The sequence below is a fragment of the Anas platyrhynchos genome, chromosome 2 (assembly GCF_047663525.1).
Source record: "Anas platyrhynchos isolate ZD024472 breed Pekin duck chromosome 2, IASCAAS_PekinDuck_T2T, whole genome shotgun sequence".
In the NCBI taxonomy this organism is placed as follows: Eukaryota; Metazoa; Chordata; class Aves; order Anseriformes; family Anatidae; genus Anas; species Anas platyrhynchos.
The window spans coordinates 103,416,509-103,441,834 of NC_092588.1; the positions used below are offsets into that span (position 1 = coordinate 103,416,509).

Here is a 25,326-nt window from a genome sequence, read left to right on the forward strand (position 1 = left end):
ACTGTAGTTCTGTAGATACAAGGATTTTTCCACTTTGCTTCAAAAAATGTTTCACTTTTATTTTGTATTTGACAAATATGCAAATGAAATATTTAAGTATTTGTTCATGTGTAGGCCTTGATTTCTGTTCTAAAATTGCAAAAGGATAATATCTAGTACCAATTATAATAATGATCTGTGTGCTGATGGCATCTGACCATTAGAAAATGAGATGAGATTATCTAATGTTGGGTAAATCAACAGTTGTCAAATATTAATGAGTTGCCTTCTGCATTTAAGGATGAGTTTGATGGTAATCTACTGGTATAAAGTTATATTCCCTTTCAAAAATCTTCAGATCCATCTTTTTATTTTACTATATAACTTGTCTGCATGTGCAGGGAAAATGTGTGGTGTTATGTAGTATTACTATCTCACATATTTCTTTACATGCATTTACCTCATAAGTGATATAATTAGAATAATACTTCATGACGAAATTGAGAGTATATTTATTTTCCAGATCTGTACTAATGAGTGTACCTTGCTGAATCCGACATAGCTGTGGAAATCTAGAGAAATCTATTCAGGATATGTGTCTTCTTCTGCATAATACCTTCATAATTATGTTGCCTATAAAGTAAACCAAAACTTAAACTAAGCAGGAAAAAAACCAAAACTATCTGTACATTATTTATAGCCCACATAATGTCATCTGTTTATATTGGTGAATAGTATTACTTACCAATGTGAATAGATGTGATACCATTCCCCAACTTACCTACCATTGAATGGTACTACTTACTGAAAAATGAAGAGGCTGTAAGCAGGTTTTGCTTTTAGATAGTCAGTTTTTATGCTTATATAAAACCTGAAAAGCTACATTTCTCATGTCTGTTGTAATACAGATGAGTCATTTAGTAGTTTCTTAGCTAGAGGTGAACGTACTTTTCCTAAGGTCCAAATGAGGCTGTTGTGATCTATGTTACAGTTTCATGGGTTTTGTTTGGTTGTTGTTGTTATTGTTCTTTTTGTTCTTTTGTTTGTTTGTTTGTTTTGTTTCAATTTTAAAATTTGTTCTGTGCACATCTCCTCCTGGAAATTCTTCCCAAAACTTCACCAGCCTTAATTGCACTTAAAATTCTACTTCCCCATTTTTTTTGTTTATTTGCAAAGATTACCAGGGAGACCTGCTTGTTTCACAGTATGATTATGGATGATCTTAGAAAAACAGCTGCTGTCAGAGACTCCCAACAAGGCTTTGTGGTACAGAAATTAAAATAAAAATAATAAAATAAAATAAAATAAAATAAAATAAAATAAAATAAAATAAAATAAAATAAAATAAAATAAAATAAAATAAAATAAAATAAAATAAAATAAAATAAATAATTATATTAATAAAGAAGCTGGACTGTGATGTCTTCCAGCCTCATAAATTTCACGAGTGACTTTTCAGGAATGCATGTTCTTTATTATAAATAAAGTTTGGTTTATTTCTTTCAACTTCATAATAGAACAGAGCTATGGAAGAAAAATGAAGCCAACTAGAAAGAAATATATGTCTATGAAATTATTAGTAGTCATACCAGAGACTGTTTATGTTGATTTAAAAAGCAATTTGAAAAAAATAAATAAAATTAGATAACCTTTATTTTAACTGTCTTTCTATTAGTATGCCAATCCCCATGAACCCCCAGCTTTGCCAAATGATATGATCTTTAAATAGAAATCTATAGTTTTGCCAAATCTGGTACATAAACCAAACCAATAAGTAGCAATGCAGAATTACATTAATGACATTAAGGTCTATTGTATAACATGGAAAATGCTTATTTTTTTCCCTGTAACAAGCTGATTTAGCAGTGTGAATGCAACTCAGAAAAAAAAAAAAAAAAAGTGGAGCATAAATGTGAGTAGTTAGCTGAAGCCGGATAAAGTAAAGTTTTCAATGATCCTGGAAATCTGGAGAGGTCCCGGTAGACTGGAAGCTGGCAAATGTTGTGCCGATTTTCAAGAAGGGTCAGAAAGAAGACCCTAGCAATTACAGGCCTGTCAGTCTCACGTCAGTGCCTGGTAAAATCATGGAGAAGATGGTTCTTGAACTTATTGAGGCACACCTGGGGGACAAAGCAGTCATTGGTCCCAGCCAGCATGGGTTTGTGAAGGGTAGGTCCTGCCTAACTAACCTGATTTCCTTTTATGATAAGATCACCCGTATGGTGGACCAAGGGAAACCAGCTGATGTGATTTTTTTTGGACTTCAGCAAGGCTTTTGACACGGTTTCCCATAGGATCCTACTGGACAAAATGTCCACCATACAGCTAAATAAAAACATCATACGATGGGTGAGCAATTGGCTAACGGGCAGGGCCCAAAGGGTTATGGTGAATGGGGCTGCGTCAGGCTGGCGGGCGGTCACCAGTGGGGTCCCTCAAGGCTCCATTTTAGGGCCGGTACTTTTCAATATTTTTATAAACGATCTGGATGTAGGAATAGAAGGCATTTTGAGCAAGTTTGCTGATGACACCAAACTTGGAGGAGTTGTGGACTCGAATGAGGGTGGAAAGGCCTTGCAGAGGGATCTGGATAGGTTGGAGAGCTGGGCGATCGCCAACCGCATGAAGTTCAATAAGAGCAAGTGCCGGGTCCTGCACCTGGGACGGGGAAACCCTGGCTGCACGTACAGACTGGGCGATGAGACGCTGGAGAGCAGCCTAGAAGAGAGGGATCTGGGGGTCGTGGTAGACAGCAAGTTGAATATGAGCCAGCAGTGTGCCCTGGCAGCCAGGAGGGCCAACCGTGTCCTGGGGTGCATCAAGCACGGCATCGCTAGTAGGTCAAGGGAGGTGATTGTCCCGCTCTACTCTGCGCTGGTGCGGCCTCACCTCGAGTACTGTGTGCAATTCTGGGCACCACAGTATAAAAAGGACATGAAACTGTTGGAGAGTGTCCAGAGGAGGGCTACGAAGATGGTGAAAGGCCTGGAGGGGAAGACGTACGAGGAACGGCTGAGGGCACTGGGCCTGTTCAGCCTGGAGAAGAGGAGGCTGAGGGGAGACCTCATCACAGTCTACAACTTCCTCGTAAGGGGGTGTCGAGAGGCAGGAGACCTTTTCTCCATTAACACCAGCGACAGGACCCACGGGAACGGGGTTAAGCTAAGGCAGGGGAAATTTAGGCTTGACATCAGGAAGGGGTTCTTCACAGAGAGGGTGGTTGAACACTGGAACAGGCTCCCCAGGGAAGTGGTCACTGCACCGAGCCTGACTGAATTTAAGAAGAGATTGGACTGTGCACTTAGTCACATGGTCTGAACTTTTGGGTAGACCTGTGCGGTGTCAAGAGTTGGACTTGATGATCCTTAAGGGTCCCTTCCAACTCAGGATATTCTATGATTCTATGAAAGTCAAGAAAAATTTATTCATCTCCAATCACTATCTCTTAGTGTGTTAAATTGTAAGACATACTACCCACTGACAGACTGTTAAATAGTAATGACTCTTGAGCTATGTGCCATTATTTCCTTCTCCCCAAGAGACTTCCTCAACTTGCTGCTTAGCTCATTATAATTTCTATAGTAGGCTTGCTCTGTTATATGAGGAGCTGAGCAACTCCCGTTGGTCACGCTGTGAGGGGTCTTAATAAGTGAATTTAAAAAGTCTCTGAATATTAGGTTTTTTGTTGGTGGTGTTTGCTTTTTTCCTCCCAAAGAGAAGTGGCAGGCTGAACTGTAAACTCTTTTTAATACAACCCTTCATCACTGAGTAGACAAAGAATAAAGTTTTCTCAATATTTAATCTATCTCTTTCTACATGCATTGTGTATCTGATGGTTTGTTTAATATTTTTGTCAATAATTTGGATGAAAATAAATGTGTCCGTATTTGTGGGTTCTGTAGACAAAAATGAGGATTGCCTTTAAGTGTAACACATGATTTCCCCTGAGATGACATAGGGGAAAACAGTGATAATGCAATCTTGTACAAAAGAATTCAGCTAAGGACTTACAGGCATCAGATGACTCTAGAGTCACTGGAGAATATATGAAAGGTCTCTAATTTATAGAGACAAAGTATAGGGTGGTGAAGCACTGGAACCAGTGAAATTGTGGGTGCCCAGTCCCCGGAAGCGTTCAAGGCCAGGTGGGATGGAAACTTTGGGCAACCTGGTCTAGTAGGTGTCCCTGCCCATGCCAGGGGGGTTGGAACAAGGTCCCTTCCAACTCAAAGCATTCCATGATTCTACAGAAGCACAAATTGGTGTCAAGAGCACTATAGCCTTGTTTTTAATAAAAGGAAAGCAGATTGCATGGAGTTATATTCCAGGTGGTTTTGAATCACAAGGTCACTGTAGTGTCTGCTATGGAAAAGCAGTGTGTCTAGACTGATTTGAGAAGAATGTTGTGATACAACCATTTCATGATGGCTGATGAAAGACCCAAGAATTGCTCGATTCCTTCCCAAGAAACACGTGCCTTATTAGAATGTTTAAATTAATAATGCTGAGTCTGGTGGAGTTGTGATGACACTCCAAATTCATGTAGTAGTTCTCATCAGGCAAGAGGTTGAGATTATTTTAGCTTGAAAATGATATTTCACTTGTATCTCGTGTGGTTCATTTCATGTAATTCATTTTTTTTTTTCTGTAGTTATTCCTCAAAATGAGTCTAATTATTATCTCTTGAGTCATTATATTGCTGATAAAATAAGAAAATACTTAAAATTCTGATGGCCAGTGGTTTTTTTTTATTATTTTTTTAAATTTTGTTATTAGCAAATAAAGCATAAATAACATTTGCCAAATTAGAGTTGATGTAGAAATTCATATTTGAAAACAAATCTAACTGTGTAAAGAAACATAGGAAGTGGATATTAGTTTTAACATTATAATTAAACTTTTTTTTTTTTTTTGACAATGTTATTAAAAGCCCATGAAGCTTAAGTAACAAAAACTCATAGGTCAAAGGCTTATGTGGCTTGTTTACTTAATTTTTTATATATGTATAGTTAAAGTTTAACACATTGTTTGCTCATCTGAGTAAATCTGTTTAGCAGGTAGATTATGAAATATCTCTTATAATACTATTTTCTTTCAAATGAAAAGCATGAATGCATCAAACAGTTGCCATAATCAAGAAATCAGAAATAAAACCTTGATGTATATCTCTCATTAAGTTGAAAGTTCTGCATCTGCATTCACTTTGTTTGCTTGCAGAAGTGTTTAATCAAGAATGAGAAAGACTGATGATAACTTGTGCTTGTTGTTTAGGTTGCTTTTTATGGAGATATAATTCCAAATGAGATGCATTTCTCATGTCAGTAATAATGAGCAGATTAACCATTTGCTAGCTTTCAAGGTGCAAGTGGCATGACAAAACGTATGAATGTCTGTAAATGTATAAAATTATAGAGTACCAATCTACACATTTGTGGGGAAGGTGAACATCAAGCAGGCTCGTGAAAACAAGGATCTTAGAAAGTGAATTTTATTTAACTTCTGATTTTTCTGAATAAAGTCAAGAGTGCTGAATCATTTTGTATAAACTAGGTTTGTATTAATTAGAAGAGAATCTGTATTGTCATGAAGGGATATGAATGAAACATGGAAGGTAGATTCCTTAAGCATGCATGAAATTGTGGAAAGAGAAAAACAATAGATTTCTCAAACCAGGCTAAGGAATTTCTGATGTGTCCATATTTACTGACTTGTGAGCAGTTCTCAGCTCTGCACTGGTATAACTGAGGTAAGATTACTGCAACAAAGAGAGTGAAATGAAAATGTTATTTTTATTTGCATCAGGCAGGTGATTCAGTGCATGTATTGTTAAGTTCTGCTTTGTGTAACTTGACCATAGACTATCATTTGATAAGTGCATGAAACATGGAAATGAAATTCATATTAAAGTAAAAAGTAAAAGTATATTCTTCAGTGATATTGATGAAAATGGGAAGGTAATGCAGTGGTTTATGTGTTCGGTTATGTTGGAGGTCTGTCCTCCACTGCCAATAGCATAATATCAAAAAGCAACCATTCAGGCAGAAGTCAGATATGAGCAGACTGCAATTTGATGACTACTGAAAGGAATCTTGATATTAAACTTAGCATTCATATGGCTTTAAGAAGAGAACTTATTGTGGACTGATTCATTGTAATGGGATTTTTTTCTTTGCAATTTTAAATTCTTCTTAGGAAGTAGATTTCCTTCTTAGGAAATAAACATTCTCAGTGGAGATAATTTCAGAGGCAGTATTCATGGCAAAATGATTTTGGTATAATTGATGTCTCTGGTGTCTGTTGTGAAAGTACACTTAAACAAATAAACTGCGGTGGGTGAGAACTCCTGCCCCAGAAAATAAAACTTTTGTCCTCATAAGCAGGGAAACGTAGAAGGGTGTGGAATTCTAAAGAATTTAATGGGAAACATAGAAGAAATTACAGTATCATGTTATAAACTATAGCTATCCCAGCATTTTTAATAAGATATCTTATTGAATGAGATACTAGATGTTCCAGACATTAACAGCATTTAATTGTGTTAAAAGGCATTAAACAGTGTACAGTTAATGTTCCTAAAAGCAGCACTGAACATCATAGCCATTTCATTGATTATAATGAACTTGAATGTGTAGCAGCTTCGCTATGGTCCAAACACTATTTGTATTTCTATTTCTATTTTCACTATTTGCAAACAGTAAAGACTTTTGCATTTTCTATTACATTTTCCTATTTTGTTTGGCCCTCATAGGTTTGAATAAATATCCAGTAACAGTTTAGTTACCAAATATATATTGTACCTTTCTTTAAAATATTAGTTACTTTACAACTCAAGATAAACTATTTAAAGTTTTGTGTCAGAAATGATCTTGCATTACTTCAAAAACCGGCTAAATTGTGAGTTAGTTTAACACAACTTCTTTCCCTACAGAAATTGCAGAATTCCAGAGTATTACTGAAATGAGTATTTCTAAGTGAATGGAATGACTTGTTTTTAATTTTCAGACTTAAGTGAAATAGGTCCTTTTACTTTTTTTTTTTTTAATGATTGTTATCATTATTATTTGGAAATGTGGAAATGATCTTGGCCTGGTTATTATTTGTGCCTGAAATGCAATTATGGTATTATTTTGTGTGTGTGTGTGTCTGTGTGTGTGTGTGCGTTTGTTGTTTGTTTTTTTCCTCCATGAAGATAGAAAGTACCATGTATAATAAAAAGGTTTGTAGGTGTTGGGCAGTTTTCTTTTTCTACAAAGTCTTTTATGATCATTGAACATCCTTATTTCCTGGTCAAACAGCGAAACAGAAAATAAATAAATATTGATTTCTTCAAGAATCAAGATCCTCTTGGAGAAGCTGGATCTATAATACTTTGAGAAGGACGTTTCCTTTCCCCTGTGTCTGCTATAGTCTCTAAATTGACAGTTGCTTATGCTATTTGTGTTTCTGAATTACTTGTTCCAGCAAAATACCTGAAGAATGTGTTTTAACCGAATATTCCAGGAATGTCTTTCTAATATCTTAATTTTCTAACATTTATTGTGGTGAAAATAAATAAATAAATAAATAAAAAATCTGTGTAATACTAATAATATTGTAAATATTATAAATTATTGTAAAATATCTGTATAATATTAATATTATATACAAAAGCAAAATGGTGACCATACAAATGAATTAGTTGTTTCGGGTTGAAATTATTAAGATTATATATTTGAAGGTTCTGCAGCTAAGGCCCTCATAAAAGAGCAACACACTTCATTGTTTTTTTATTATACCACTTATAACACCCAAACTGCAGAATGATTGACCAAGAAAATGCTGTTTCAATGATGCATGGGATAAATAAATAAAATGTTTTGCTTTCTGTGGCTTTTGACAATGGAAGAATGCAGGTGTTGTCAAAGTATATGCTTCTGTAGAGAATTTATTCATAATCTTAGTAAAGCTTTAAATAATTAACATATCGTGTTTTGAAAATAGAGCACCAAACTGGAGAGCCTTATCCTGGTAAGACCTTAATTAAGTTGATGCAATAACTGGAGAATGCTCCCAAAACAGTATGCTTCTCAGGGGATTAGCTTGTGGTTACATTGTACTGGCTTTTACTCCATCATTCCAATAACTAGAAATTATTAAAACATGCTGAAATCTAATTAAATCCAGCCTTATATACATTATCTGTGTACATTGCTGCAATAGCTCCCACAATGTTATAATTTAATCGAATATGGGATATGTTGAGCATCACCAACATCTATCCTATTAATTTGTATCCTGTTTATTGAGTCTAACAGAGAGTGACAACATGCTCAGATTTACCTTTCTTTGTAGAGCATTTTGAAGCCTCCAGGTGTCAAATGCCATGAAATTTTTTATAAATAATAAAACAATGTTAAATAGCCTTTTTTTTTCCCCACATTATTTATTATTACTGTTATTATTATTTTCCTGACAATGTTACTCATCAGTAAATTATAAGTGCAAAATTCTTGTATATGTAGCTTTGTTGCCCCCTACCCCATGTTTACAATCAGCAGCATGCTTTCTCCTTTAAGAAGAAACAGGGATACCCCAGATGTTCATCTGGAATAGTTCAACAGAAGAATTTCACCTGGAAATCTGAAACTTGTGGGAACCTATGAGAAAATCAAAGTCAGGTCTATCACCCCTGGAAACACTCCCAGCTAATGCTGTATGATTAACTGATTGCTGTTATTTTATTTTTAGTTTAGCTGTTCCATACTTTTGAGAATGTGTGTTCTTCACAAAATACGAGAGAAACAGATACTGCCATGTCCTTTGACCTGTTATTTGAATATTTAATTGCAATGTGGAAAAATGTGGATTTAAAATCCAAATTTGCCTGTTTTAAGAACAAGCTCAAGATTCTACTCCAATATCTTCGTATACAAATGTGTCATCAACAGAATATTCACATATTGATTTCTTAGAAACTGTACTGCTGAAGTTGTTGCATTTAAAAAGTAAAATAAAAGTTTTTCTTCAAAGAGGAATGAAATCAATTTTTCTCTTCCTTTTCCCCTAAGGAACCCTGATTCATAGGGATTAAAACCAAGCATAAATTGTCTTGCTTCAGGTTACGAATGTAAGTCATCTTTGCAAAGATATATAGAATAACTTTTTATAAAAGTTGACTCAGACCAAAGCTAAAATGATACAGAGATTTAGTATTTGTTTCCATTTATGATGACAAAACTACTTACTCAATTGAGACTGAATTTACTAGTAAGTTTGTTCTTCAAAATTTTACAAACACCTGTCAAAAAGCATGACAAAAACAGAAAGAAAACGAACAAATGAACAAAAAAACCAAACACTTCTATCTACCCTGAGCTTTGAATAGCTCAGTAAATCACAGATAGTTATTTAACAGGCAAAGATTGGAATGCTAATAAATATATTTAAGGATTAAAGATTAAAATGAGATATGGTAATCCCCAACAAAGAAAGATAGCATAAATCTTTCCTACTTAGAATAACCAGGTCAGTGTTTACTGTAAAGAAGTACTTTTAGAATTTCCTTTGATGGAAACCTGGAATTATAGTGTTTAGGCACGGGAGTTTCACCTGAGGAGAAAATCACCGTTACATTGTAAGTGAGGTTGTCTTTTATTTTTATTGAACCAACTGTCCAAGTGGCTATGTTTCATTTGAGCTCTAGTAAATTGTCAGTAATTAAAATTGTTGCAGTGATGCCTTTGTGGCAAGTTCTTGAAGAAAACCTGGCAGAACAGACATTATCTGATCTTTATTAAACACCTGCTGCAGGGATTAGTACAGTTTTACCTGTGTTAGCTGGCAAGATGTTCTGGACAGCAGGACAGTTGCAGATTTGATTCAACAGTAAATTATAGTCAATTAAGCAGTAGCTATTAGTATTTCACAAGCCTCTTCTAGTGTTAGTGGGGAAAGTATGTACTACTCGCTTTCTGGTTTCCTTGGCTTGTTTTCTTCCTTCCCATCAACCCATAAAAATGAATAATAAGAACACCCCTTTTCCCCAAATTACTTAGGTTTGACTTCTGGATGAGATGATTTATAAATAAATCTGTCTTGTTCAATGTGCAAGATTGAGGAGAAAAAAAGATCATTATTGTATGTACCTGAACAATAGTAGACCAACTTATAAATTAAATGTCTCTCTCCCTCATCTTTAAACTGCACATAGCAATTCTTTCTTTAGCATGGATTTAAGGGCACTTGTATTTTAAGCATGTGTAAACTGAAAAATCCTACAGCAATATGAAAGTATGATTAATATTTTCAATATCACTGGAATCCCTTAGATTTGATGGGTGCACTAACATGTAAAAAACACTCTATAGGGTCATGAAAAATCATGCAAATTTTGCCCGCATTCCATCTAGCTTTTCATCAACAGTAAATTATTCCCATCCCATAAGATTCTGTATATTCTCTGATAGGTGCTATTAGTTTGGGTTGTTCTTGAGAACACTTTATCGTGTCCTGCATGTTACCTAGATAGGTCCCACTCTGATTTCTAGGTAGTGGGAAGAAGAGACAAAGGAAGATAAAAAAAAAACTGTTCAGAACTCTTCTTATTCTTCTTCTTCCTTTTTTTTTTTTTTTTTAAATGTATATACTTTATAATGTATATACTTTATAATGTATATACATTTGTATAAAAATGTATATATTTACTAATCAAACAAAACCAAACCCACTTCCAAAAACAAATGTAACTCAAACCCCATTTTACTGCAAAAAGCAGAAATGCTGGTTTTAGCTATGCCATCAGCTTCCACACTGAATCTAATGTGTGTTGTATAATCTTGCAGCATACCAGTGCTGTCATTACCTGTGTGCAATGTTGCAGGGAAACATCCCATACTCTTAGTGATACCTCAGTAAGGATGAAATTTGGAAGCAGGCCCTGGTACAACTCATTGATAGACGGACATTAACACATGCAGGCATACATCCACTGAATGCACAATTAGGACAGCTATAGAATATATACCTAAGTGTGTACTTTTTACTACCATTTTCTGAACCTATGGAATTTCAGGACATGTGCTACATGTATTGCAACAGCTGTTTGGAGGGCTGTTATATATTACCTCAGTTCAGGCAATGCCATCTGATAACCACAGATACGCTCAGCTTGCCACAGTAAATCCTATTGCATATAGCACAAGTAGAGCTGCAAAGAATAAGAGTTCATATGATTTCTGGCAGGAAATGAGGTCTATAATCATCAAAATGTTCTGACAGAAGGAGGATATCACTGAAAGTACTTGATAAGTCAGAGATAACACAAACAGATCAAAGTAAACAAACAATAATGTGTCCTTTAATCAGGTCAGCACAGGGCAATGTCAAAGTGGGCCTCAAAATAAAAGAGATTGCTGTTGTGGATATTGAAACAAAAGAAAGACGGAAAAGAAAAAAAAAAAAAAAAAAAAAAGAGAATCTTCTGCCCTTTCATTTCCAGTGCAGGTTTGGAATAGCACATCATCTCTCCATCTTTCTGTCAACTTTACTATAAGATAAACACAGAGAATCAGGATGTCCAATGCAACCCAATAGAAACAGCTTCAAATATTCCAGTAACAATTAGGATATCAATCTTCCTTTCTATTTGCCACTTAGGAATTAAAAGAAGCCTTCAAGAATACATCTGTTGACATATGCTTGTAAATTGTAGTAAAATAAAAATCTATGTCATCGGATAAAGCTGTGAAAATATAAAGAAAACCTGCATATTAATCTTAAACAAAATGACTTTTTACCTTTAAATGTGATTACCTGTGCAAAGAAGTAGGGTTTTTTTTTTTTGTTTTGTTTTAATAAATTTATGTTTAATTAGAAGAGCAGGAAGAGCTAATGTGATAGCGTCAGACGGTACAATGTCTACAAATGTTTTGTAGCACCATGTGCTCAGGTATCAGGGAGTTAAATTTGTAGCTATAGTTTTGATTTAGATCAGTGAATTATACTGAAAGGCAATAAGTTGCTTTATTTTCTATAATTTAATCATCCTAATCTTGAGAATTGAACAGATTTCAAAAACATCTAAGAATATGTCTCTGAATTGATAATAAACATTTATGTGATATGTAAAACTATCTCAGAAGATGTCTAGCGCAACAAATAGTAAAGCAGCCATATAGCAATATCCTCTCAATATCTGGTTTTATAGGATTTATGTATACGTGTACATTTTTATAAACATCTTTGAAGGGGTGTTCTCCTATCCATTTGAAAGAGTCTTGATAATGACAAACTCTCCTGCAAACTGAAAAGCATACAATGCATAGAAGTTCTCTGGTTTATTTTAACAAGTAGCATTACTTCTTCCAGCTAACCACCAGTAGCTATAACATAAGGTGTGTAGTAGCTATAGTGTGTAGTAGCTATAACACAAGGTGTAGATACCACAGTTATATGGGCAAGAGTTGAGAAATCCTTTCAGAATTTCCTTGCTTTTTACAGGGTCAGAATTTCACAAAAGTGTTTTCTGGCCTGGGATGTGGCAGATAGTGTTAAGTAGTTTTATAGTGGAAAATAAAATAAAAATAAAAATAAAAATAATAATAATAATAATAATAATAATAATAATAATAATAATAATAAAAGAAGCCACCTATGCTGACAACAAGCAATTGTGGGGGAATAACCAAGCTGCCATACTTTCCAGTCCTCCCAGAATGTTGCATCCCAGGGACCAAGCATCTACAAGGCAGCTAGAGTGTAGGGAACAAATTTTAATTCTGAAACTGAAGTGATATTTCCTACAGGTTGTCGTTTTAACTTTGCAAAAACTAGTTTGGGATATGCTATTTCCTATATTAAGTAAGATGGGATTTTTTTATTTTTATTATTGATTGACTGATTCATTTATTTCTTTTGTACTTTGATTGGTCTTCTATCCATCTAGTTATTTTTGCATTAGTAGAAACAAGTTTGAGAACTGTAGCTTAGTTTTGGAATTAGGATTTTATCTGATTGTCCTTAAAATAAATAAGCAAATAAAAACTGTGTTGTCACCCTACACTTAAGTCTTGTGCCTGTGTCTCATTTATCATCTCATTTAGCTGCATTTTTTTACTTATGTTTACTTATGTTACCTTGAAAAACATGGTCATGAGCATACCTGTGATAATTGCAGCTTACATTATGTCTAAAAATTGATTTTTCTAGACAGAACCTATGATTATATAGCATTAGCATATACAGGCCTCAGTGGAAATCACAGCTTGTTTGTGATGTGCTCCAAAGTGCACTCTAACATACTGTGCTTGCCTTTAAACATTTAACTGAAGTCTATGATCTTAAAAACTATGAAACCTGCATAATTGCAGAATTAATTTCAAAGGACTGCTTGTAGTAGAAGGAGTTAGGTGAACACTAAATTCATTGTAGTGTCTAGTATGAATATATATATGTATATATACATGTTATAGGGGAATGCAATAATGAAAGAAAAAAATTATATAGAGCTAAAGCTGGGGTAATGCATATTCGCAATTTAAGTACTGACTTGTGATATCTGTTTCAGTGTCACGATCTGGAAAGGGGAACGTAAGCTTAAAGGGAAGAAATACTTACATTAAAGATATCTCCTTTCATAAACTTTTGCCTACTTTACTAAAAAAAGGTTCTGAAAAAATGTTGGGGGCCTAAAACCAAGGAAGTGTTGAAGTGATTGATTGCAATCCCTCATTGCAGTGATTCCTGCACATATATAAAATATTGGATTTTGACTGCAGAAGACCTCGTAAGAATCTCTATTCTTGTGAGAAATATAAAGTCTAGTTCATACATAGAAGTTTTCTGATTTTGGGGGAAGGGCATGTGGGGAGTAATGTGGCAGGTGGTAAGAATTTTGCATATTTTTACTAATCACAACTTAGCTTTTCCGAATTCTCCTGAGAAGTGCATGTTTGCAAATACTCACAACCAGTATAATTGGAGGAAATTGTATAGATTTGATAGATAGACCATAGTTCTACAACCGAAGAGAGGTTTTCATTCTCCCTTCATAGAATGGCTGAGATCACGTTTGTTGACCATGACCTGGACATAGAATACATATAAAACTAGAGCATGTGCTATACCAGTAAGGAATCTTTTATGATTCCTTGAAGCCATACCAGTAAGGAATCTTTTATGATTCCTTGAAGCCTACAACAAAATAAGTTTTATATATACAACAATCAATGACATCAACTCTAGCATTACCATCTCTTATTTTGTCATTTGAAGCTGATATCAAAGAATGACATTTGGTTTTGAAAAAGACAGTGAAGAGAAAATGTGCTTTGTGCTTTACTACACAACATAAGCAAAGTTATGGCCATTAAATAATAAAAAGTACATATGAGCATATAGAAAAAATAATGTTTGAAACATTCATTGTAAGGATTCTTTAGGTGGAATTTTGTTTAACAAAATATGCATATAAAAAAATAACAGTGATTTACTCAGTAATTTAAAACCAACAATGAAAAAGCAACAACAACAAAAAATATATATACCTCCGTTTACATCCTTTTTCTTTACTGAGATGAAACACTGTTCACATTTCATCTATCTGGAAAGAGATAATTCTTTTAATAAATGTTTTGCAGTGTGAAAATCAAAGCTTAACTATAACCAGCAACTTTAACAGTATTTGCAGGTGTCTGCTGAAGAGTTTATCTAAAATAATTAACATGCTTTGAATGGTAAGCTTAATTACTTAAAAAAAGGTGACCAGGTATATAAATAATAACAAAGTCACTGTATAAATTATACACCCTTTGAAAGCTTTCTTTTGTGGTCACATGGATTCTTAAGCAGAACATGAGTGTATCAGTACTATTACTGATAATAAATTGCCATATAATAGAAATTGATATAATTTGCTTAGTGTAAGCAAACTAAATCCCAGTATAAAGCACTATTTAGTTTCAATAAAACTATACAGATACTCAAAATTTTTGGAATTGAAAATTCCACATTAAAAAAAAATATTATTATCACATTGTATTAAGACTGAAGTATTTATGTCAGTGTGTGTGCATATACAGGTTTAAAATTTTCTCTGGAATGAAAACATTGAAAACAAGTCATGTCAATTTGAAAATGAGAGCTTCGGTTCTGTTTTTCATATTCCTTGTGCTATAAATTGTGAAAATTCTTTTGAAATAAAAAAGTTGATTTTGAAAAGGAATTGAAACGCTTTGTCCTGACTGAATGTTTCATTGAAACTATTGCACTATTCCCTTCCCACAGTAGTACCTGAAATAGCACTTTACAATGGAAAACTCTTAGATTTAAGCAAAATTAGCGAATCCCTTAAGTCATGTTAGTTGAAGAAGTATAATGGTTAATCAATATAATCAGCAAGTAAAAGTTCTGCAGAAATGAATATCAATATATTATGCCAAATTAAGTTTCAGCTGCTTTATTCAGCAATCTCTACAGTGGTGTTGCATATTGTTGTTTTGAAAATGTTATCCTAGCATACCTGAGGTTAAATTCAGACTGACCTGATGTGGATTATTGTATGAGTCTGCCAAATGGGTCTTACATTTGGCTGGCACTTGCATGACTACCTTTAAGGGATAAAATTAAAATCTAAGGGATAAAATTAAATCTAACATCTGGTCTGTATAAACAGACCACCTGCCCCTTCATATGACTATGGGTCTGTGATTTTTGGAAGTAGTGGAAAAAAAAAAATGAAAACTCTGGGAGCTTAAAAGTGTTATTGAATTTCTCCCTTGACTCACGTATGAGAATCTGGGCACGTCCATTTCAGATGGAGGGTCTAGAAAAAAAGATAAAGATGAGCACTGGTTCTGAATATAGTATCAGATGAGGTTGATTTAGATCTGATGTCTAAGTGCATGTTCATTTATGGTCTAGACCAGAAGTGTTACCAGGCTTTGCCATAATAATGCAATTGTAGTTTTTTACATTAAAGGGACATAAAATAAAGGAGGCTGAGAAGAAGAGAATTATCTAGAGGTGAAGCTGTTCATTTTGCTTTTAGCTTGCCTGTGAAGGATTGATGCTGCATGGGATAATAACTTGCTGATGGGCAGTCATTTAATACAATACCATGAGCTTATTACATTTGTTAGTGTTATGCATCTAGAATAAGTTGAATGTGAAAGATAATGTAATTAGAAAGGAATGGTACTATTGTTCCTGCAAAATCCCAGATTCTAGATAAATAGAGGCCTTTCAGTTAAGTGTTGACTAAGGTTTCATAATGCTTTTACATAAATCACTTCTTATATTCTTGTGTGAATTAAAGATGAGAAGAGACTGAACCAAGAAAGACCTAGCAGAAGTAGAATGGGTTTCATGGAAGGTGCCAGAATGGTAAATGATACTGAGATTGTTTTATGTGAAGAGGGATTGAACTAAACAGTTATCATATTTTCAGAGAGAAGACAAGTAGGAGGCATATGAGATGCAAAATAATGGACTATGCTGACAAGATAAATGGTGGCTTCTATTTACCACTTATCACACAAGAACAAGGAAATAATCATGGCAATTGAACGGCAATACATTTTAAAACTGAGGAAAGGAACTAATCATCCAACATATGAGATTTATGGAGCTTACTGTCCCAAGGTATCACTGAAAGTAAGAGACTAGCAGATTTTTAAAAAATCTATTGAATGACAGGAAATGTGATATTAAATGAAACAAAAGTAATAGAAGAATTTGTCTTTCCAGTTTCTGTTCAGCAGTGAGGTACTTCATTATTATTCAGAACAATTTTACATTAGCCACCATTTGACATTGAATGCTTTACATGTATCATCAATATGAAAATTCTCAACTCATAATTTTACAAAATAGGCACATAAACACCACAAGAAAAATCCTTTTAAGGTTTTCTAGCAAGAAACACTCTCATTAAAATCCAAATAATTAGCAAACGTCTTAGCTCCATTCTATTATCTTCTGTAAATGCAAATAATCTTATTCATGACTGGTGTCTACAGGTGTCTTGTTTAGGGGAAAGAGTTGCTGATGTTCTGTTTATGAAAACAGCCAAATATGTTCCCAGTGACTGACTAAATAATTCCTGAGGATACCAATTCCAACAAGATTAGGAAGAAAATGTGTCTTGAGTATACACTTTCATAGTGAAATTATCCAAGGCATGTGGAGTTAAAAACACACATGTATTCTTCAGGTATTTTGGAGCAAGTTTTCTCTGACATTATCAAGTGATCTTATTCCTTGAATTGGCTGAGCAGCATATATATGGAATTAAAAATTCATCTCTGCCACAAGGACAGCAAGCAGTTTTCCTCAACTACAATCTACATGGCTAAAACATTACTTAGCACTTCAAAGCAGCTATGCTTGTTTTGTTGCTTATCTTTTTTTTTTTTCAATGTCACATGTCACTCATGGCGGTTACATTCAAACAACAGGATAGGATAACCTGATCTGCTTAAGTAATTATGTGACCATATCAACCTAGGTAGAATCAATTATCTGTCAAAACACAGTGTATTGTTAACAATATAAATGGTGAGTGCTCCAGGCTCTGCTATGCACATCTGTCTGGATGTGTGTCACGAGCAGCATCAATATCAACATTCTGAAGAGGTCAAGGCAAAAGCACTGCCATATGATTGCCCATACAGTTCAATCATTAACATAAGCACGGTTTGGGCTAAGGCTATCTAGAATTCCTAACAAGCAGATTGAATGCCACCAAAATATTTTGAAGGGTAAGGTATTTAAGGATTTAAGGTTAGTAGACACTAGCAGGGTCCTCAGTGTAAAAGCATAGTCCCTGGCAAATTTTCTTTTGCAGTTTTAGCATAGACAGAATTTCTCAGTGTTAAGAGAGGGAATACTACCCTGCCTATTTGCTTTTGTTGACATTTCCAGTTGCCTTTGAGTAAGTAAATTTGAGAAGTAAATTTAATGAGAGAGAAAATGTAGGTCCAGTGATAAGAATGATAACATAATGGATTTGTAGGTGATCTTTTTATAGACTGTGCCACTTATAGGCCTTCTGTTTTACCAAGGTCACACTGTATGTCTTATTCAATACCTATACAATGAAGTTCCTGATTAATCATATCTTGAAAAATTTCAAGGAGTGATATATCTGAATTTTTGAAATGGTGATTACAAAAAAAATATCTTTTCTCATCTTTTCAGAAACTTTTTTTTTTTTTTTTACGCAGCAGTATGCTTTGTAGGCTGCTGTATGTATGCCAACACACTTACATCTAAGAATAAATATAAGTGTATGATGACTTATTTGCCCGTGCCTTCTCCTCCAGAAGTATTTCTGTTTAATAACAATTGGTGTGTGGGAGAAAGATTTTATTATAGTACTTCTCCATTGAAATTGCTTGCCTGGTACTAAGGAGAAGGATATAATGTGAGCTGTTCAGAGGTCATCCATTGTTGTGGCCTAGCATAAATCTGTTTTATTTTCTTTATTGTCTGTTTCTACATCATTTAAGTCACAGTGGAGTTAATCTATTAGACCTCTGGGCTTGTCTTCTTTTCTGAAATCACTAGGATATTTAAACAGCTGACTTGCAAGAAAAGGATCAAAGTTGTAAATTGTTCCTCCTCAACACATTTTCTTCATCTATTTTCAATATTCCTTTCAGTTGATCTACATGCTTTCTTATTTGCAAACAATTTCACTAGTGCCTAATATTTTGGTTTTCATATTCCTTTTTAGAAACTATCTGTGTAAAGTTCTTCTGCACCTATATTCTTTTGTAAGGAAGACATATTCTTCATATATTCACTCATCATATTCACCAGAAATTACTACTTGGGAAATGCATGTGGTAAATCACAGTCATAGAGGTCACTGTAAAAACTTTCTTGGTGTAAAAAAAATGCAATTTTCCTGAACATTGTAAAATTACAGATCAGAGAGTACTAGAGCTCCATTTTGGGAAAGAAAAGGAAGAAAGAATAAACAGTGCTGTTGGAACTAACAGGGAGAAAGAATCAAAAGCAATCATTGCAGTGAGACTGCTTAATAGTGTGAAAGGTAATACTATGTATGGCTCTAAGAATATTAGGCTAAAGTACATTCATTTGAATTTGTTATTTGATACCCTCTGGTGTATCAACCACTCCTCCCAGTTTTGTGTCATCTGCAGACTTGCTGAGGGTGCACTCCATTCCATCATCCAGGTCATTGATGAATAAACTGAACAGAACCGGACCCACTATAGACCCCTGGAGGACACCACAGGCTACATGCCTCTAACTAGTCTCAGCGTGACTGATCACAACAATATGAGCTCTGCCATCCAGCCAGTTCTCAATCCACCACACTGTCCACTCATCTATCTCACACTTCCTGAACCTGCCTTTGAGGATGTTGTGGGATACAGTGTTGAAAGCCTTGCTGAACTCAAGGTAGACAACATCCACTCCTCTCCCCTTATTCGCCCAGCTAGTCATTGCATTTTAGAGGGATATCAGGTTGATGAAGCATGATTTCCCCTTGATGAAGGGGATGAAGTTCCCCTGTTGACTATTCCTGATCACCTTCTCATCCTTCATGTGCTTGGAGATGACCTCCAGAATGAGTGATTTCATCATATTTCCAGTGATTAAGTTAAAGCTGACTGTAGTTTCCTGGGTTTTCCTTTTTGCCGTTTGTGAAGACTGGGGTGACGCTGGCTTTCTTTCAGTCCTCAGGTACCTCGCCTGTTATCCATAACCTTTCAAAGATTTTGTTCGCATTGTGTGCAGGTTGTGTATCCACTCCAGGTAACAATGTATAAAAAATAAAATTAACGTTGTATCATATTATATACAAAACTGTATACCTGCTGCTTACATGTAAAAATATTATACAGTGAACAAAACAGTCCAGACTCAGGCCTATGAAAGACTCCAAAAAAACAATTGGGCAAAACCTGGGGAGGTGACGAGATTTTGTCAACTTAAATTTACATAGGGGTTATGGAATATACTACATAGTTTAATGAAGGATAAGGTGCCTTGTCAATGGAGTAGCTTTGCTATCTCATTTAGACTTTTTTTTTTTTTTTTTAAGGAAACAAATTCTATCAAACACACTCTTTGCTGCATCCTAGTAGACGTTACAACATCTAATACAACACTACTATCTATCATCTGCTATGATAAAACAGTAACAAATAACTGCTTAAACAAATACAAATGAATTGAGACTTAGATGTTTCTGCACATATATGATATTTCCCAGAAATTCCCTCATTATTTGGATGAGAACATTTTTGCTACTTGTAAGTAGCAGAATTTCCAATAGTTAAAACTATATGTAGAATAATAGAATAGATGTTTCAAGCTAAATTTGAAGTTCTGTGTACATATACAAATACGGTTACGTATTTGCAGTTTCATTAAGGATTTGGGCAGTAGTTAGATTGATTAAATACACTACTTCTGTAAAATATGATGTCTCTATAGAGTAGAGATCTACCTGATCACCAAACCATAACTTTAGGAATATTCAAACATGGAACATTCGAATTGTGTAAAACATTCTTTTATTTTTTTTTTTTTCCCCTAGAGAGAAACTGTAGTTAATGGTCTTGTTTTCAAGCCTGATTGCATTGAGACATAAAGAAGACATCATCCAATGTCAGAATGCCTCTCAGAATTCATAACTGTTATACCAACTGGCTTTTACTATGCTCCATTGAGTTATGATAATGAAACAATATGAGATATCTGATTTTTTAATATTTATGACCTATTATGAAATGTTTAGGACCAGATTCAGTGTAATCTGACAAATCCATAAAAAGTGTGAATCCAAACAAAATGTAAGGCTCTTCAATGACTGTGCTAATTCAAGACTTTGAAAGCAAGATCAGGAGTTAAAAGCTAGAACTATTGTGTAAAGCCATAACAGTAATGCAGCAGCTTGAACAAAGTGGAGGGGCAGCTCACCCGATGGAACCTGTGTCACTCATATTTCTTCCTTACAATGAACTTCAGTGTGCAGAAGAGACTATTTCTCCAAATGTACAAACTGAGGGAGCACAGGTGGTTTAGCTGGTTCTTAGAAAATAAGAGTGTTATTTGAGTGTACATGGATAAGCGCAAAATGCACACTTCCCTTATTGAGAAAATCTAAGACTACTTCGTGTATTACTGAAGGCTAACATTGAACACCAGATAAAGACTTCTGAAAATGCAACTTTTTTTTTTTTTTTTATATATATATAAATACCAAACATGTTTGTAGGCATGAAGAAAGTTAATTTGCATATTATAGTGTTATAAACAACCACAGCTGTTTGTCTAAGTTAGTATATTGCCAGTAGAAAATAGGTCAATACACATTTGTTCTTTGTTCTCTGAGCCAGCTGTCAGACTAATTAATGGATATGTATACATTTTTGTGGGTGTTCATCATAGGCTCAATCTCTCAGTAACTGATTGGTAAAACAAGTTTAGATGCAAATAGTTTGAAATGGTGAAATACTACAATTTTCTTTAATTTAGGATTTGGTGGAATATATGACTCTTTGATGTGGACGATTGCAATTTTTACTGAAGACAGTGACGAAAGATACTTTTTCAGACAGGTATAAAATGAACCAGGAATGTCTCAGGAATGGTGTGGGTGGACAGTGTGATTTATGATAGGACAAGAATGTAGTTCAAATATGCCTTCCTCTTACATTTCCAATACAGTCAGCTTATAACTTCAGTTTGCAACCATGTTTTCTTCTCCTGTTACAGTTCATGTTTTCAATAACTGCAGTATTTCACAAAGAATATATTTATGTCTTCGGGACTCTGTGACTAACTCCTGTTTTTGTCCAACTCATGCTAAGCTACCAAACTTGGCTAAGGGATTTTAATGGGAACTGTTTTTCTGTACACATCCCTTGCATAATCTCTTCTATACCTTGCTCTCTGAGAATATTAAAGATGTGACAGTGCTTTTTTGAGAACATGCCGAGACTTAAGGTTTAAAGACTTAAGGTTTAAAGGCCTTTAAAAAGGTCTTTAAAAGCTAAAAGATACTTTCTTTGGGTAATCTTGATTATGTACATGTAAAGTAGATAAAATATACTAATTTAGATCTTAGAAATAATCAGACAATAACTAAAATGGGATTCCATATATAATACATGAGCACTAAAATGATGTCTTAGCTTTTCATCATCTTTATCAAACTTTTGTCTTCAGAGTAAAAGCATGTTTACCTAAGTAGATCAAAGTTAGAGGAAGTTGCACTTCATTTTCTTAGTCAGTTGTTCCTCCTTAAGATTTTCTTTATTTTGTTTGTTTGTTTGTTTAACAGAAAGAGGAAATTTTGGATAGCCAATGACCCCCACCCCCCTTTTTTCCTCATCCTAACTCACTTAAGAATAACACTGCTGTTATTAATCAAACTTTTAAAAAATCAAACTATTTAAAAATAACTTAAAATTAATCAGGTAGAATATAATATAGATTATTTTCTGTATTTTATATTGAAAGTAGGATTATTAACATCTGAGTATTAATGCATACTGTGTTATTCATTTCAAAGCCATAAATGCAGCAGCTTAAAAATGTGAAGTGTATAGAAGAGAAAAGGATATATAAATGTGGTATAAAAATGCAAAGCCTAAATGTCTCTCAGCTTCTTCCCCAGCTCAAGGGAAAATACCTCACAAAGAAGTTTCGGTTTCTCAGCTTTTCATTACCTTTTAATAAACGCAGGTTTTGTTTTGTTTTGTTTTCTTTTAAGTTATTTATTTATATGCTTATTAATGACTGTAAGATATGTATCAAGGTTTGTGTTAATGTGTGATAACAAACACCACATGTTGAAAGCACATGGCTTCACTTTCTTTCTGACAACACTCACAAAGCATATGTTATCTCTCACTAACACTTGCCTTGTTGTCTCTCACTGCTAAACTTAATCATACAAACAACCACACATCACATGTGAGAGCCTCTTGGAATTCAGCCAGTGCTTTTTAGACAACCAATGCAAATGTATGAGGAACCTGTCTGTTAACTTGGTAACACAACGTTACATTATAGAAATTTTTTAGGAATTAAATAGAATTGTGAGCAAGTTCTATTAAATTCAAATATACAATTTGTAAGATTATGACTAAAACCAAGGAAATCTGTAAAATGTGAAGTTAAAGCTAGGAATTAATCTTTAACATGCTTTGCGTGTATGTTAGAGTTGAGCTTATAGAAATGTCACATTACTGTTTTGTGGGATGGCTGAGAAGCCCTGGTGAAGCACGCAGAACTCTATAGGCTGCAGATGCAGTTTTTATTTTTGTGAGGTTTCAAGTAAGTAGGTATTTGACCTAAAGCCAGCCTGCAAGACTGATTTGGAGTCCTCTATTCTTTCCTCTTGAGAATGATCATGTTGAAGATGACCTACTTTTTTCAGGTGAAAATATTGGAAGAACTGCAGAGGAAATGTAGAAGATGAGGCTGGGTAGCTATGGGGGAGGTTCAGGAAGCAGGTACTTAACTGCTCTGAGGAAGGGAGAAATTAGATAGCCAGAGGCCTCTATTTAACCCTTTTGTCATGTGAAAATAAACAATTTATAAAGATTTTTATTCATACACATGCATAAATGTTTTTTAAGTAACTACAGAAGTATTCAAACCCCTTCAAAAAAAAAAAAAAGAAGAGAGAAATGGAGAGGCTCATTTGCTGCTCCAGAAACAAGACACAACAGGTTCCTGCACCACTTTGCTTTTATAAAGAGATTTCAGAATTGCAACTGTTAAAGAAAATTATTAAAAAAAAAAAAAAAAAAAAGAAAGCCATCTGGGCAAAACTTTATTATAAACTTTATTATAAAACTTTATAAAACTTTATTCAACAGCAAAACACAGAGCAGATCTCCTCTGGTTTCAGATTATATTTTATTCAAATGGCCAAACTTTATGTAAAAATTCCTGTTTCAACTCATGTTGGATAATTGAAATTCCCAGGTAGGTCCGGAGTAACACAATGAGTATGCTTTTTCAAGCTAACCTAATAGTAAGAATAAAACTGAAACACAAGAACAAATTCTTAATGCAAATCAGGATTTGAACACAAGACCACTTCTAGTGGTTGTATAGAGCCTAAGTTATGCAGTCACTGGTGGAACCTAGTGCAATTGTTAAGTCTTAACCCCATATGTTTTATTCTTCCTTATTCAGCTTCTTTCTGAAGTACTCCATCCAAGTTATGCAACGTTAACTATTGATTATGACTTGGATGGGTGTACACTTGCTGGGTAAAAAGCTGGCTGGATAGCCGGGCCCAAAAAGCTGTAGTGAATGGATTTAAACACAGTTGGAGGCTGGTCACTAGTGGTGTCCCCCAGAGATCAGTACTGGGGCCAGTTCTCTTTAACATTTTTATCAGTGATCTTGAAGAGGGGATTGAGTGCACCCTCATTAAGCTTGCAGATGACACCCTGTTAGGTGGGAGTGCTGATCTTCTTGGGCTTGAGGATCTACAGAGGGATCTGAAAAGGCTTGATTGATGGGGTGAGGACAACTATATGAGGTTCAACAAGGCTAAGTGCTGGGTCCTGCACTTGTACAAGCCCACACAAGAAGGTCAACAGTATCTTGGCTTGTATCAGAAACAGTGTGGCTAGCAGGAATAAGGAAGTGATTGTCCCCCTGTATATGGCTCTAGCAAGGCTATACCTCAAATACAGCATTCAGTTTTGGGTCCCACTATACGAGAAGGACATTGAGGTGCTGGAGCATGTCCAAAGAAGGGCAGTGAAGTTGGTGAAGAGTCTAGAGAGCAAATTTTATGAGGAGTGGCTGAGGAACTGGGGAAGCCTAGAGAAAGGAGGCTCAAGGGAGACCACTCTCCACAACTCTGTACAACTCTCACTTTCTACGACTACTTCAAAGGAGGTTGTAGCGAGGAGGGGGTCAGTCTCTTTTCCCAAGGAACAAGTGATAGGACAAGAGGAAATGACCTCAAGTTGCACCAGGAGAGGTTTAGATTTGATAACAGGAAAATTTCCTTCACTGAGAGGGTTGTGAAGCATCGGAGTGGTCTATCCAGGTAACGATTTGAGTCACCACCGCTAAATGTATTTAAAAGACATGTAGATGTGGTGCTTAGGGACATGCTTTAGCAGTAGACTTGGCAGTGCTAAATTAACAGATGGATTTGATGATCTCAGAGGTCTTTTCCAATGTAAATGATTTTATGACTCTATGATTCTATTAATACTGACAATGATTCTATTAATACTGACTTAAGGGTTTCCACCTGGGACGGGGAAACCCTGGCTGCACGTACAGACTGGGCGATGAGACGCTGGAGAGCAGCCTAGAAGAGAGGGATCTGGGGGTCGTGGTAGACAACAA

At 34.9% G+C, this 25,326-nt stretch overlaps 1 protein-coding gene across 1 annotated transcript in view; it reads left to right on the plus strand.

The window, feature by feature from the left end:
• The window catches only part of CNTNAP2 (contactin associated protein 2), a 1,145,390-nt gene that overhangs the window by 116,656 nt on the left and 1,003,408 nt on the right, over window positions 1–25,326 (plus strand). The gene's annotated exons all lie outside the window — the stretch shown is intronic.